This window comes from Physcomitrium patens, chromosome 11 (assembly GCF_059467195.1).
Source record: "Physcomitrium patens ecotype Gransden chromosome 11, ASM5946719v1, whole genome shotgun sequence".
NCBI classification, from domain to species: Eukaryota; Viridiplantae; Streptophyta; class Bryopsida; order Funariales; family Funariaceae; genus Physcomitrium; species Physcomitrium patens.
Genome location: NC_143420.1, coordinates 6,612,836 through 6,626,404, shown reverse-complemented (window position 1 = coordinate 6,626,404; position 13,569 = coordinate 6,612,836). Strand labels below are relative to the sequence as shown.

Below are 13,569 nucleotides of genomic sequence, written 5' to 3'. Positions count from 1 at the left end.
ATTATATAAACTATTGATAAGATAGAATAAGTCTTTGTTTATAATGTCCGTAGATGCCATGGAAGCGTAAATATATAGTTATAGGTCTGAAGCTGGTTTATTTTGGAATTATTGTGTATAATAGAGAAGTTAGTGGCATAGGAAGAAGGAGGCCTCTGATGAGTATTGGTAAGTCTTTGACTGGTGTTAGGTTTGGGTTCTTTGTTCATATTCAATCTCGTCAAACATATTTTTTCTCTCTTGATTTAGTTTTAGATGATTGATTGTAGTTGTATTAGTTAAAATTATTAAGGTTGGATTTGTTGAAGAGGTGTTATCAGAGAAAACCAGTGGTGTCTATTCAAGGGTTATTTTGGACTATCGAGATATTAATTCATAGAGATGACGTATAAGGTCTTCAAAAAATAAAGCTTAAGGGATAGAGGGACATGATGCTAAGTAGGTTCATTAGTATTCTCTATTGAAAATATATTGTCTATTATCCAAAGTTATATAAATATATTATTTTTTATTATTTGGACTTTTGTGATATACTTGTGACAATATAAATGTCACCATACTTCCATTTTGATATATATGGTTGTCTCTCAGGCTTTAGAGAATACCAAACTAGTGTAGTAGGGAGGATGATCTCTATCAAATGCACATTTTTTGATCCAAATATTCTAAAGTATTAAAGATTGCAGAATGAGCCATGATGTATTCAAAGAGACCTTGATTGAGAAATTAAGAGCTCTTTTGAGGTAAAGATCTGGATTGAATAATCCATTGTATTACCAAAAGCCTTATTTGACAATTCACACGGTACCTAGAAGTAGAAGATAGAAGGAGTATTACAACAATAAAATTCTATTTCTAATAGAATCTTAAATGATTCTAATTAAATCTTAAAAATGCTAATCAAGCTTTAATCAATTCAAAGAAACCTCAAAGAAATTATGAAAGAAGCATGAAGAAATCTTAAAGAAATTCAAAGAAAGTATAAGAATAAAATCTAAAATATATATTAAATAATTTCCAACCAACTCTTACTTTAATTCTACTTAAAATCCTAATAGTCCTTACTTAAATCTTGAATCAAATCCTAACTAAAATCTAAACAAATCCTAAATTCTAACTAATTCCTAAATCCTAAATCAAACCTTAATCAAATTAACCTAATCTTTGGACAGTTTAGAACCTTAATATCTATCAATTATATTGTTGATCTTATTTAAGATTTTACACACCTTTCAACAACTATGTTGGCAACAAGCATACAAAATTTGAAGAAGATCGAACTTATCTGTTAGAAGATCAACTCTAAATTTTGCTCAAGTGATAGTTAGCCTCCTACTCCAATCTGAATGTTTAACTTCTAGTGCCAATATCTCCTTCTTAAACTATTAAATTACCTTCAAAAAAAATCTTATGCGACTAAGTAGACAATCTCATTTCCAGCACTTTCTTCAACAAATGACATTCTAATTCAACCTGGAAGGAAAAGGGAAGGAAAAAAAAAAAACAAACAAACAAACAAATAAATAAACAAAAAAAAAAAAAAAAATACCAAACATACAAGACATGACACACATGGCTAAATACCTCTACATCTTCTATGGTCACATCCTTGATTATTACGCTACAGCAAAGTAAGCCCAAATAAGTGGCGTCAGAGGATGGGATCACAAAGCGCATCCATCTAAATTACAAATTTTTACTACAAAATCCAATTATTTCTTTCTAATTATAGGCCATGGGAGGTGGGTGCAAAGTGATAGGAGAGATGATAGTCTCACTCTATAGCATTGTCGCAATTGTCGAGAATGTTGCGTTGTTGTATTACATGAAATCTTGCTTGAGAATGCACTTAGTACCTGGCTGTAAATAGGAGTTTGTATTGGAATCGAGGCTGAAGAGTTCTTCAGTCTCGACAACACATGTCTTGAAGCTCTAACTCACCTCTCTCGTATTGTTCTTGTATTCATCTGATTAATCTAGTTCTTGTCAGTTCTTCTTGAACTTCTTGTTAGATCTCGAGTCTGTATTTTTGTGTCCGTGACAAGAATGTATAATTTCCTATACTTTGAAGAGGAGGTTATTAGTTGAATTGGAGATCTCAACTTAATTTGTTTGTTTGATTTGTTTTGGAATGTTGTGCAAACACTCCTTTCTATGTAAAAATAATAAATAAATAAATAAATAAATAAAAACGCATATCAAGTCCATCCTTGAGTTTTTCTATAAAGAATGAAAATTCTCACAAATGAATGTAAAATGAATGGATTTAAGTTATCCTATCTTATGGCAATTGAAACCCACACTAATAAAGCGAGAGCAATTACAATGAAAGCAAGCAAAACAAACAAGTTGTTTCTTAGACTTTCCTCTGAGAGATTCATTTATTTATTTAGTTTTTTTTTTTTTATCTATACCATGGAAGAATTGTTTACTTGCTTTCAAATCATGATCTCTCCTTTTCCTTGTCCTATTTGACGTGTTCATATGGATGCTTTGGTTGTTTCAAAAAAGCACATACAAATACATGTAGATATAAATAAATAGCTCGTTAGAGCTTTTAAAAAAAGGAGAAATGGTAGTATTTGCAATACCCCAAATTGCTATCTCTTTAGAAACCATTATGGGGAGAGGAAGGAAGAGGAGGCGGCCAAAATCAAGGGTATGATTTAAAGTTTGTCATAAAAGAATGGGATGAATAAGCAAAAAAATAACAACTTTGTAGAGAGGAATATCATGCGTAATGGATTGCGTAATACCCAAAACAGTTCAGGGTCAGGTACAGATTTTTCTTTACCTTATATATATATATATATATATATATACATGTGTGTGTGTGTATGTGTGTGTTGATGTATGTGTATTCGATCTGTGTCTTAGCATGCTTGATTTGAGATAATCTTGTTCCTTGAAACTACTTCTTTAAAAGCATAAGAAAACTCATATTTTGATATTAAAGTAGGATATGTTTTACGTATTGTATGTGCAAATAGATATGGAGATTTGTTGCTCCATCTTGAAGAAACAACATCCCCAAAATCAAAGTAAACTACAAAGATATTACTTCTCTGGTTATAAGAACAAGCAACAGGAAGACGTCGAATTAATTGTCGGGGATTTGCTCCAAGAAGGAACAAACTCAAATCTAACGTGTCTTCAACAACTTGTTTGACCAAGACCTGGGTACTGGCTTAGCATGTTTCATTCCCCACACATTCATAGTATCGTCATCCGTAGATCGATGCCCTTACAAACAGTTCCAAACTAACATGCAAATGTGTATGATCATTATTATTATTGTTACTACTTTTTAATTAGGTCCGGCGATTCTGAATGGTAGAGGGAGAGAGAATGGGATAGGGGACTGATTAGGCCCGTCCACTTCCTTCTAAGCGAGGAGGTAGCATACGGCGAGTAGTGATGTTCGAGCCGATTCTGACAACAGCTACGCAAAGCGTTCAATCGCGGCCGAGGAGGAGGAGGAGGCTTGTTGTTGTGAATCGGAGCAATAGCCTCTTCTCGGAGCCAGTTCTCCTCAGCGCAACAGACATGGCTGCTGGAGTGGCTCGCAGATCGTCGCCATAGCCACTGGATGCGCTTCACTGACTGCATGAGAAAAAGGGGGATGGAACGGGCCGGGCCGGGTTGGGTCGGGACGGGACGGGTGGGGAACCGACAGTTGCGTGACGTGGCCGAGCCACATGTGCTCTGCATGGCGCGGTCATGGGTCCGGTGCGAATCTTCGCCGAAAAAGAGAGTTGCCGTGTTAGATATTCCGTCCTTAGTCTCTTCGAATTTTCCTCCCAAACCCTAAAACCAACTGTTTTTTGTTCGTTTGCATGTTATTTCAATCCAGAGAGCCTGTGCATGCAGACTGGTACTCCACAAATGTTTTCTTGTTTAGTAATTTGAGAATTTATTTTGAAATTAATAGGCAAAAAGAAAATAATAAAATATTGTTCTGAATAGAATCGTGGGAGTGATTGGGTTTCTTTTTCTAATCAGGAAATTGTTATAGTGTTATACTATGGAATGTACTTTGTACTAAGTGAGGGAGTACAATCTTTGTAAAAGTTTAGTTTTTTGGAACTGAAAACTTCCGGCAAATTTCAGTTGTATAGTTGCTTTTATAGTGTACTTGTAATATGGCAAAGTATTTATATTAATAAAAGTACAATGTCATTGATTCAAATCTGTCCTTCTTTGATGGAAACCGATAAACATGGAACTTAGCTGGGGTATCTGCAAAAATGATTTTATGCGCTAAGCCGATATTTTTCAAAAACATATATCAAATTTTTTTAGTAGACATATTCATATCACTTGAGGATCAGAAATAAAGAAAAACATATGTTCATGAATTTGATGTCTAACTGTAGGTTGTGTGTGAAAATGCATTAGTCATGCAACACTCAATGTCGTTGAATTTTGTCAAACTCACAAAAAACAATACAGTTTTCTGTTGATACTTTATTTTATTTTAAAGACAGTAAAAACTTAGCACTACCATTTTCTTTTCCAAGAGAAAAAAGAAAAAAGAAAAGATAAGATCTACACATACACTGGGACAAACATTAAAATTGTTCAATCAACTGAATCAAAAGGTTCATCTTTCTGCTGTCAAAACACAGTAAAGAAAACCTCCCTCTTACGTGTTATTATCAGGGAGTAACCATCCTCTTCGATAGTAATGTATATATATATATATATATATATATAGATACATATATGTTGTAGAAAAACATTGTGAACCAGTAACCCATGAAAATCCCCACATTTTTCTTTTTTTCTTAAATCTTTTCACAACTCTGATTATCACAAATTTTAAAGAAAGAGAATAAGAAGAGCCAAGACATACCATGTGAAAATGGTGTTTTATAAAGGTAAGACAGTTTGAACACAATGCCATATTTGGTGGTGAGTGTCATATTTGTATGACCACACTGAGCATTTTATTAATCACCTGGCCTTTTCTAATCCATTGGCATTTCTCTTCCATTTGTGTCCTTTTCTACAATTCACTGTTGCTTTCTATTTGTGTGAAAAAATCACATCAATATCATTCTCTGCATGCTATTTGATTTGTGTGATGTTTCTATTTTTGAGCAAAAGATGAGCAAGGGGCCATTGCCAAAGGCTGGTCCATCTTTGCTGGCAACAAGGAGTTCAGCAATCCCCCCCTCCTTTTTAAAGAATTGCATGTCCAATGTGGCAATGGCTTGGTCAACAAAAGCTTTGTTGCCATGGGGTGTTCAGTTGCTCATCAAAGAAGACACTTCTTTAAAAAAAAATAGTCACAGAATAAACAAAATAAAAAGATGAAAAATTAGGGTTTCACAAGCTGTTGGACTTCAATGAGAATGCTGCTTAGATTAGAACATGGGTTTGTTTTGACTCTCCTAAAGATTCCTCCTCCAAGCTTGTGCTTTCTATCAGCCTTGTCCTCCAGCATGGTACACACCCATCCATTAATACACACTTTCATCCATGAACTCATCAAAACATTCATCCATTTGTCACCAAAAACACATGTATCTATGAACTCGTGGACGGGTGTTTTGTGGTTTAGAAAAACAAGCCATGTGTGCACTATTGGTCAAGCCAATGGAATGGGTCACAAATTTCAACTGAATTTGCTTGACTCCTTCAGTGATTGCGCTTGTTGCCATATACATCTAATACTTCTTGCTTATCCCACCCATCTATATCATATAAGTTAATATTTATGGCCCAAAAATAGGGCATTGATAACCCTATTTCTATGGTTCTCTTTCTTTTACTTCATATCAGATTTACAAAAAAAAAATCAAAAACAAAAACAATCAAACAAAACATGGCTAGAACAAAACATTCCTTAGAAAAACAGGACTATGATATTTGTTTCATTGTCTATTTTATAGAAATGTGTCAACTATGATTATTTTTTGATGTGTTTTTGGGTGCCTGCAGTTGGTTGGATTAATTAGAACCCAAGGTGAAGAGGAAGAGAAGAGATTAAGGAGCTACAATTACCTGATCAAATTTTAAACAAAATTTCTAAATTGTTGCAATTGCAAAATAATCAGACATTTAAATTTTATCAAACTGGAAAATCAATATATATATATATATATATATATATATATAAATATGTATATATAAGGGAACACAATGTCACAAACATACAAATTGGATTTGTACAGTTGAAGGAGGACCTTTGAATGAATCCCACTTGTGTCGTCCTCAATAACCCTCAAAAAGATGATTTAATAATACCTCCCTTGTGTCTCAAAAAACCTTCTGCTGGTTGAGAATTTAGTGAGTCTCACCCTCAAAAGATGTGGAAAAGCTCATTCTACTCAACTATGTTATCAAAGAAAATTTTATGCCTTGCTCCAGAATTTGAGCAGAACCTGAAAAATGCTGGAGCCTGGTTTCAGACCTTTACTTTTTATTTTATTTTATTTTAAATGTTTATTTATGTGTTAATTTAATATTTTGTTGTTTAGGTGTATTGTGTTGAAGGGATTAGGCATGTTGAAAGGTCAATAAAGGTGACAATGTGATCAATGGTAAAATTGAATTAAGTTAATAGCAAATGAGCTGATTGATCACTGGATGAATGGATGGATGGATGAAAGTCGTGGTGCACGTGTACATCCATCCATAAAATAGATTATCCTTTCAAAAGGGGATAGTGAGAGGATAAGAATTCTAGATTCTTCCTCATCATGCCACTCACAAGATTCATTTTAATAATATATATATATATATATACACACTCTTTCATTCATTCGTTCCATTCATCCTTTTCATTCATGTTGAGCTTCCTCAAACTTTAAGGTTGATTCATGCAGAATTCCCAACCCAGGCTTTATGATTTTATATATATATGAAATCTCAGTTCATAATTTGTACGATTAAAGGCATATGTATTAAATACTCATAATGTTTGAAGAATTTGTATGGTCAGTAGAAAACTATGAGATCAATTCTTTTTAGCCTTAGTTTTGATGTTGATGAAAATTATTACAAATACACCATTAATGAAATTTTAACCGAGAAATTTTCATGGATCAAAAGGTAAAGAGTCTTTGATATGGCATTTCACCCACAAATTTCTATGAGCTCAAGTAATGATAATATACAGGTAGATATACTCAATTTTAATTTTCAGTTCTAATTCTTTTGCAAAGTTGAAATAAAGTTATAAGACTCGTAACATATCTGTGTTAAGTCATTTTAATTAATGCATTGTTATTGTAGCTTACACAAAACGATTTTCCCTTGGCTGATAGAAATAAGAGATTCCATATTATTATTATTATTATTATTATTAAGGAAGGGTTATTTAATTTTTAATTTTTCAACACTACACAAAAATATTTGTTTTGTTTTGATTTTTTGTCAATATAACTGTATATATTCTTAAGTTTTTTTCTTTGAGTATGCATGTTATTTTGAAATCTTTATTTGCATCTAATGCAAATTATTTATTAAAAAATTATTGAATTTTAATGAAAAAATTAACAGAAACAGAAGGAAATCTCATTTACTAATAGTCTTAATACATGGCTATATACACATGGAGAGAGACTACATATGAAAATTGGCAAACCAGATCCAATTGTTTCTTTGAAAATCGAATTAATTAATAAATATACAAAATTGAGTAAAATGTGTCATCAAAAGATTGCTTAAACACATATGCAATTTCCATTAAATATAAATACAAGGTGTAACTAAAATGTGTGGTCAACATTGCTCTCCCGATTGACAATGCACAGCTGCTGTTCGTTGGTGGTAACTTGTACCATTCCATGTCTTCATATTGTTCAACAAGACAAAAAAAAAAATTAAAAAAAAATTAAAAACCAAAATAAGAAAAGTGATGAGGAATCAGGGCAGGCCCCAGTTTCTGAAAAGGCATTTTGCATCTTTCATGGACAATTGTGGAATCTTCCAGAGGAACCTCCCCCCCCCCCCCACCAAATATTCAGTAAACTTCATAGCTCGTGACATTCTCAATTCGGCACACTCTAGCAGGAACATGGGGATGTAATTTTCACAACTATAAAGAGTCAAGGAATAAAAAGAATCACTCACGCAGTTCTGGTTACGTGCAACTCCGTAGGCAGGACATTCTGCAAAACTCCAAACTAAAAAGCTTTGGCAACAAAGTGATTCATTTCTTGCACCTCTTTAGTGTGTGTGTGCACATATATATATATATATATATATAGATAAACGTACAAAAAGGAAAGAAAGAGTTTTTTTGTTAAAGAATGAGCCATTTTACACTTTTATAATTTGATTATGAAAATACCACATGATCTGCCTCATGTTGTAGCTTCGAGTTGATTTTTGCAAAGCTGCTCGTTGATTTAAAAAAGAAGGATAACTTACAGTGAAAAGATTGGGTTGTCGTCGAGAGCAGGCAGCATTTGGGGCAGGAAATCGGGGAGTTTCTTTTTCCAGTAGTGGCCTGAATGAGTCTCCTTGGGATGCTGCTGCCCTATGAACCGGTTGTCACACCTAGAAAACAAAGAAACAGGTCAAAATATTGTACAAAGAAGGTAAAGAAAGTGGCTATGAATGAGAGCTCAAATTTATTTATTATTGCCCTTGAGGGTGTTGTGAGAGAGCAGATATCCTGCTTTGTAACTGCCAGCCCCATTATATTCATGACTTTTCATATTTCTTGCCACTTGATTGACTTTCCTTGAAGGGGCAAGATCTTTCTTTGACCGCAAATGGGCCTGGAAGTTGTTAGGATCAATTAGTGAATGACCCCATAAAAACATATGCCACTTGGTGCTCCATGATTGATGGGAAATGGACAAGGCAGTGGGCAATAAACTTGCAGTGTCCGAGGGCTTTGATGATCCCCTGTGAAAGCCAGTGTTGCCATCACCTTCTCAAAAGCAGAGCAAAATAGGGTCGTAGCACTGTTACGAGGCCGTTTAGCAGGTTTATTCCACTTCTTCCCCGTGCAGCACAGTCCATCAGGGAATCGGGTTTCATAATATAAACACAACTCGATGGCATATGAAAAGTTAAACATATATATATATATATATATATATATAAAGAACATGAATAAAAACAGAGAGAGAGAGAGAGTTTGATGAAGAAATACTTCAGTTCCATGTGACTGTTTGATTTCACTCATTCAACCCTAATCTCGACTGTAGCAATGGAACGCACCTAACCCCATGTGTCGTGAGCTTGGTTACCGGGATTCCAACGCCTCACATTGAAGAACAATTTGCGATCAACTTGCGACTGTAGTGTATGCAGCATTGGATATGCATTGTATGACACCAAATGTCACTCCAGTTGTCCTTCGGCGAATTAAAGAGCTCAATTCTGCTGCTTCGAGATAGAAATCAAGTCTGGATTTGTGTAGAGGTTGTGGATTCGAGATTTAGAGGCGCATCCAATGATAGACGCTCATCTAACTTTCATAAATTAGGTTTTCTGTTTACCAGAAACATTCAGGTTTGAACCTGTCCCTTCTATTCCGTCTTCTTTTCTTCGTTTTTATTTTATTTTATCCCCCCCCCCGCCCCCTCCCGAATTGCGGAAAATCCATAACCTCGAAATTTCAATTCTCAAACCGTTTTCAAGTGCACGTCTCGCTTAATCCGCGAATGCCATTTTCAAATTAGCATTTATGGTCTATTAGCCTTCATGATCTCGAAACTCGGATTAATCAACTTGGAATTTTGGGTTCCAACGATATCCAAACCTAATTTACTACCTTCCTTAGATCCTTGCTGATTTGTTCCTCCTTGTAGCAGAATGATTCCTTATGCATTGGCCTTTAGGAACCAAATCTTGTTTCGAAATAGGTCTCGCATTCACCTGAACTTTTGAAGGTCACCTTCGTCATTTGGTGTCTGTGCAGGTTGTTGTCAGCTGATTTGTTCAACCCATCGACAAGCAGAATGCGAATCACTGATCACATCATGTCTGCAGCATTATGATTGTGCTCTCTTTGAACTTGAAACGTGTGGTGGCGGACTTGCGAATGATTCGTTAGCTACAAGCAAGAAATCAGGAGCATTAGTTTAAGAATTGAACGCCAGTTTGTTGATTGAGTGCTTGGGCCAGTTGTGGTCAAGGTTTCAATGGCACCCTGAGATTGCTGGTGAGGTCATGCGATTTGACTTTGCCAATTTTTGCCAATGAGGTACAGATCTTCTCAGATTGAGAAATTTCCGTTCCGTTGAAATCTAGTTCTCTGTTGTGGAAGTTGGACATTCTTATCAGCAATCGCAATTATTCCTCATATTGTAATTTGTGAGCCCTTGTCTCAAAGTAAACCAGTATTCTGCGCCTTTTTGTTTGTCCAAACTGTCAAGGTACAAATTCTTCAATTCAGAAGAATTCTGGGCCTGGAGGTTGTCGTGGATCCTAGGAGCACGACCAAGATGCTTTTAGAATACTGCAATTGCTCATAACACGGAAGTATTATTTCCCTTTTTCTCCATGTTCAGCGCCTTAGAATACATTCTGGATAGGAATTAAACCCAGCTCATTTGCATGTCGCGTTCATTTGTGCTTACAATGCACAGCATCGATATTATGTCGAGATGACCATGGTGTATTGAGTACTTTGCGTCAAATCAGATTCCACGTATCATGGGTGGCTTGCAGCGCCTTCTCAGTTCAGCAAGAATTTAACGTTAATCATGTTAACATGAGTCCGTGCACATTGATTGAACACTACCTGGATAGAGTGTAGGAGAGGGAGATTGGCAGGATAATCACAAGGCTGGGGCAGCTAGTCACTCTCTGGCAGTTACAATCCTTACCACTTCACACGATTCCACAGCATCTTTGAAAGCCCAAGTGTGTATTTGCTGATAGGGGCAGCTCTTCCATATGTGTCGATTGGAATTTCGACCAGCAAATTTATATGTCTTGATGCCGATACGCTGGGGAACAGCTCGTTGCGCTTCAGACCATATGTCAATAACAATCTCGTGTGGCAACTACCTGGCTTGGCGTTGATGCTTTTTGTGAAGTAACTGCATGTCAGTAGACTTACCTGTCCAGCTGAAGTGGTATTTTAACACCGCTACGTCCGGTTCATGAAGAGTTTCTAACTGTCCCCCTGCTTTTGTTTCAAGGTTGATAGATCTTGTTCATGTCAGCGATGATTATAAATTCCATGATTGGAAAGCCGTAGCATCAACCGATTCACAATGACTGCTTCTGAGAGCAAGCAGGTTGCGGGAGGTCGTTACCGCTTTTGAAAAGCACCTGTCGAGCCCCCACGAAGCGGAACGAAGTGATTGTGTTGACCAGGACTAGACGAGTAATTTTGAGCAATTTCCGGCCCGGCTAGCTGGAATTTTTAACTGGTTAATTCGAAAAAATCTAATAGGGATTAAGAAGCTTGCGGAAGAACACTGGCATATATGATAAATGTGAGGAGAGAGGATTCAACCTTCTAGCAGAGGACATACAAGGCTTGTTAAATAACTGCAAGGTAAGTATTATGTGGAATTGTTCAACATCATAGCTCTTCCACGCCCTGTAACCGAATGAGGCGCATCCTATGAAATTCAAAGTCGACCCTCGAGGCACTAAGCTTGTGACGAACTCAAACAATGCATCCGTGGAAAAATTTAGGCCAACAAGTCAGATCATAATGATGAAGGCAGTCCACAAAGTTCTCACTAGCTCTTACAAGTTAAACTGCTACCCAACACATTCTTATTTCGCTCCATCTTATCAACAAAGGCTCCACTACGCTACAAACTTAATTCCACTCGTTCCCTGCGAACCTGCATCACACAGTATCACATATTCCTTAAATGACATCACACAGAACTTCGCGAAACGGCACAGCAAAAAATATATAGCTCAATCCTCTCCACGCAAGTCTATTTCTTGGAAAAGCGCATTCAACATACCACGATGTCTCGATGCTTCGGACCCTCGAAAAAGGACCAGGAAAGAAAGAGGAACAACGAAGAACAACAACAACAACGAAGAAAGGTCGAAGCAACAAAACAAAAACAAAACAAAAACAAACGCCTCGGAAGCTCCCCCCCTCCTCCCCACTGTTCCCATATTCCCGGTTACGTTCCCCTCAGGTGGGGACGCTGTTCCCTTGCTTTGGTGGCGTGCGCTTCTGTTAACATTTGAGATTTCTTCATTGTAACTGGATATCTAAAGCTTTGAAGAACAATTCTACATCTTGGTTAACATTGCATCCCTTTGTAATACTCTCTGTGGGGTTTGGCAGGCCCCCCCCTCGTTGTGAGCCACTTCCTTTAGTTACACAACACACAAACTTTTGTAGAAGACCATCCACCCTGAGTTGCTATTGTCCTCCAATAATTTAATGTAATGTTGTAATAACAAAAGTGTATATAATTTATTTTTTCCACAAATATCTTAAAGCATTGTATGTAAAAATTACACAAAATATATTTAACTTTCTAAAGAAGTTCTTAAAATATGTATATTTAATTTTAATTATTTATAAAAAATTATTTAAAAATTTTTAATTTTTAATTTGTAATTTATGTACATCACAATGTGACTATGTTCTAGTCCATCCAAAGTTAGACCTAGACCATACTCCTTTCCTCCAAACTAGATCCTAAGTATGAAAGAAGAGTGACTCCTTCCTTGTAGGATTGTTGTCACATATATATATATATATTTATTTAGATAAGAAGAACTAGGTAGCGAGTAAACATAGGTAGATTTGATGATATTTTATAGCAAAGTCTCTTAGAAGCTTCATTGATGCAAATTTGACTTTACACCTATTTGTAGTTGATTAATTACTTAGAAACTTGGCTAGTAAATTAGTCACATATCAAAAGTATTGGTGTCAAGGACAAGAATCCAATGAAGGCAAATAAACGCGTAAGACTTGTTTCAAAGAAAGATGACAAAATAGAAATAAGAAAGTATGTATATTTTAAATAAAAAATTAGAACTTCTATTGCTAAAAGACATAAATACAAGAGTTCTTTGAGAGTAGACTAGAAACAAGAAAGGAGTGACAAGAATCAAAAAGGCTTCACTCTTGCCTCTATATATATTTTCTAACTAGGAGCTACATGACAACATTTTATAAAACTTTATTACACGTTTAATTTTCAAGATATGTGTCTTAATTTGCAAGGCAAGTTTTCTATACATGCACTTCATGATAAGCTTGTATCACAAGCTACTAATACATATAATATTTGGCTAACTTATTAGCCAAATGATCAACCTATCAATCACTAATAAACACATCTAAAAGTGAAATCATGTCAATAAAACTTCTAAGAAGCTTTTCTACAAGATATTATCAAATTAATCTTATTTTATAAACAAAGACTTTGTTAAAACACAAATAAATATTCTTGATTAAGAAAACTAAATCCATGCACGTAAAAATCATAGATGATTATTTTTTATCTTTTTAGAAATGTTATCTATGAAATTATTCATTTATATGTAGCAAATAATGGTCATAATAGCGTTATAATATTTAATATAACTAGATCTTCTCTCAAATTTATTATTTTAAGTGTATTGTGGCTAAAAAGTAATATATTAAAATAGAATTGATTT

General features: G+C 35.2%; 2 long non-coding RNA genes across 5 annotated transcripts; both read right to left on the bottom strand.

Moving 5' to 3' along the window:
- Positions 1 to 4,028: 4,028 nt before the first annotated feature.
- LOC141045951 (uncharacterized) lies at positions 4,029 to 5,770 on the bottom strand. Its single transcript, XR_012218569.1, has 2 exons — positions 4,856 to 5,770; positions 4,029 to 4,239 (listed from the first exon to the last, which is right to left on the bottom strand). It is a non-coding gene; the product is annotated as an uncharacterized LOC141045951 (long non-coding RNA).
- Positions 5,771 to 5,925: 155 nt separating this feature from the next.
- Positions 5,926 to 12,004, bottom strand: LOC149988128 (uncharacterized). 4 transcript variants are annotated; one of them, XR_016505435.1, is made up of 6 exons: positions 11,904 to 12,004; positions 11,435 to 11,774; positions 9,184 to 11,247; positions 8,383 to 8,924; positions 6,192 to 8,120; positions 5,926 to 5,940 (listed from the first exon to the last, which is right to left on the bottom strand). It is a non-coding gene; the product is annotated as an uncharacterized LOC149988128 (long non-coding RNA). The 4 variants fall into 4 exon arrangements; XR_016505436.1 differs by having other exon boundaries at positions 8,383 to 8,890; XR_016505433.1 differs by having other exon boundaries at positions 8,383 to 8,865.
- Positions 12,005 to 13,569: the final 1,565 nt, after the last annotated feature.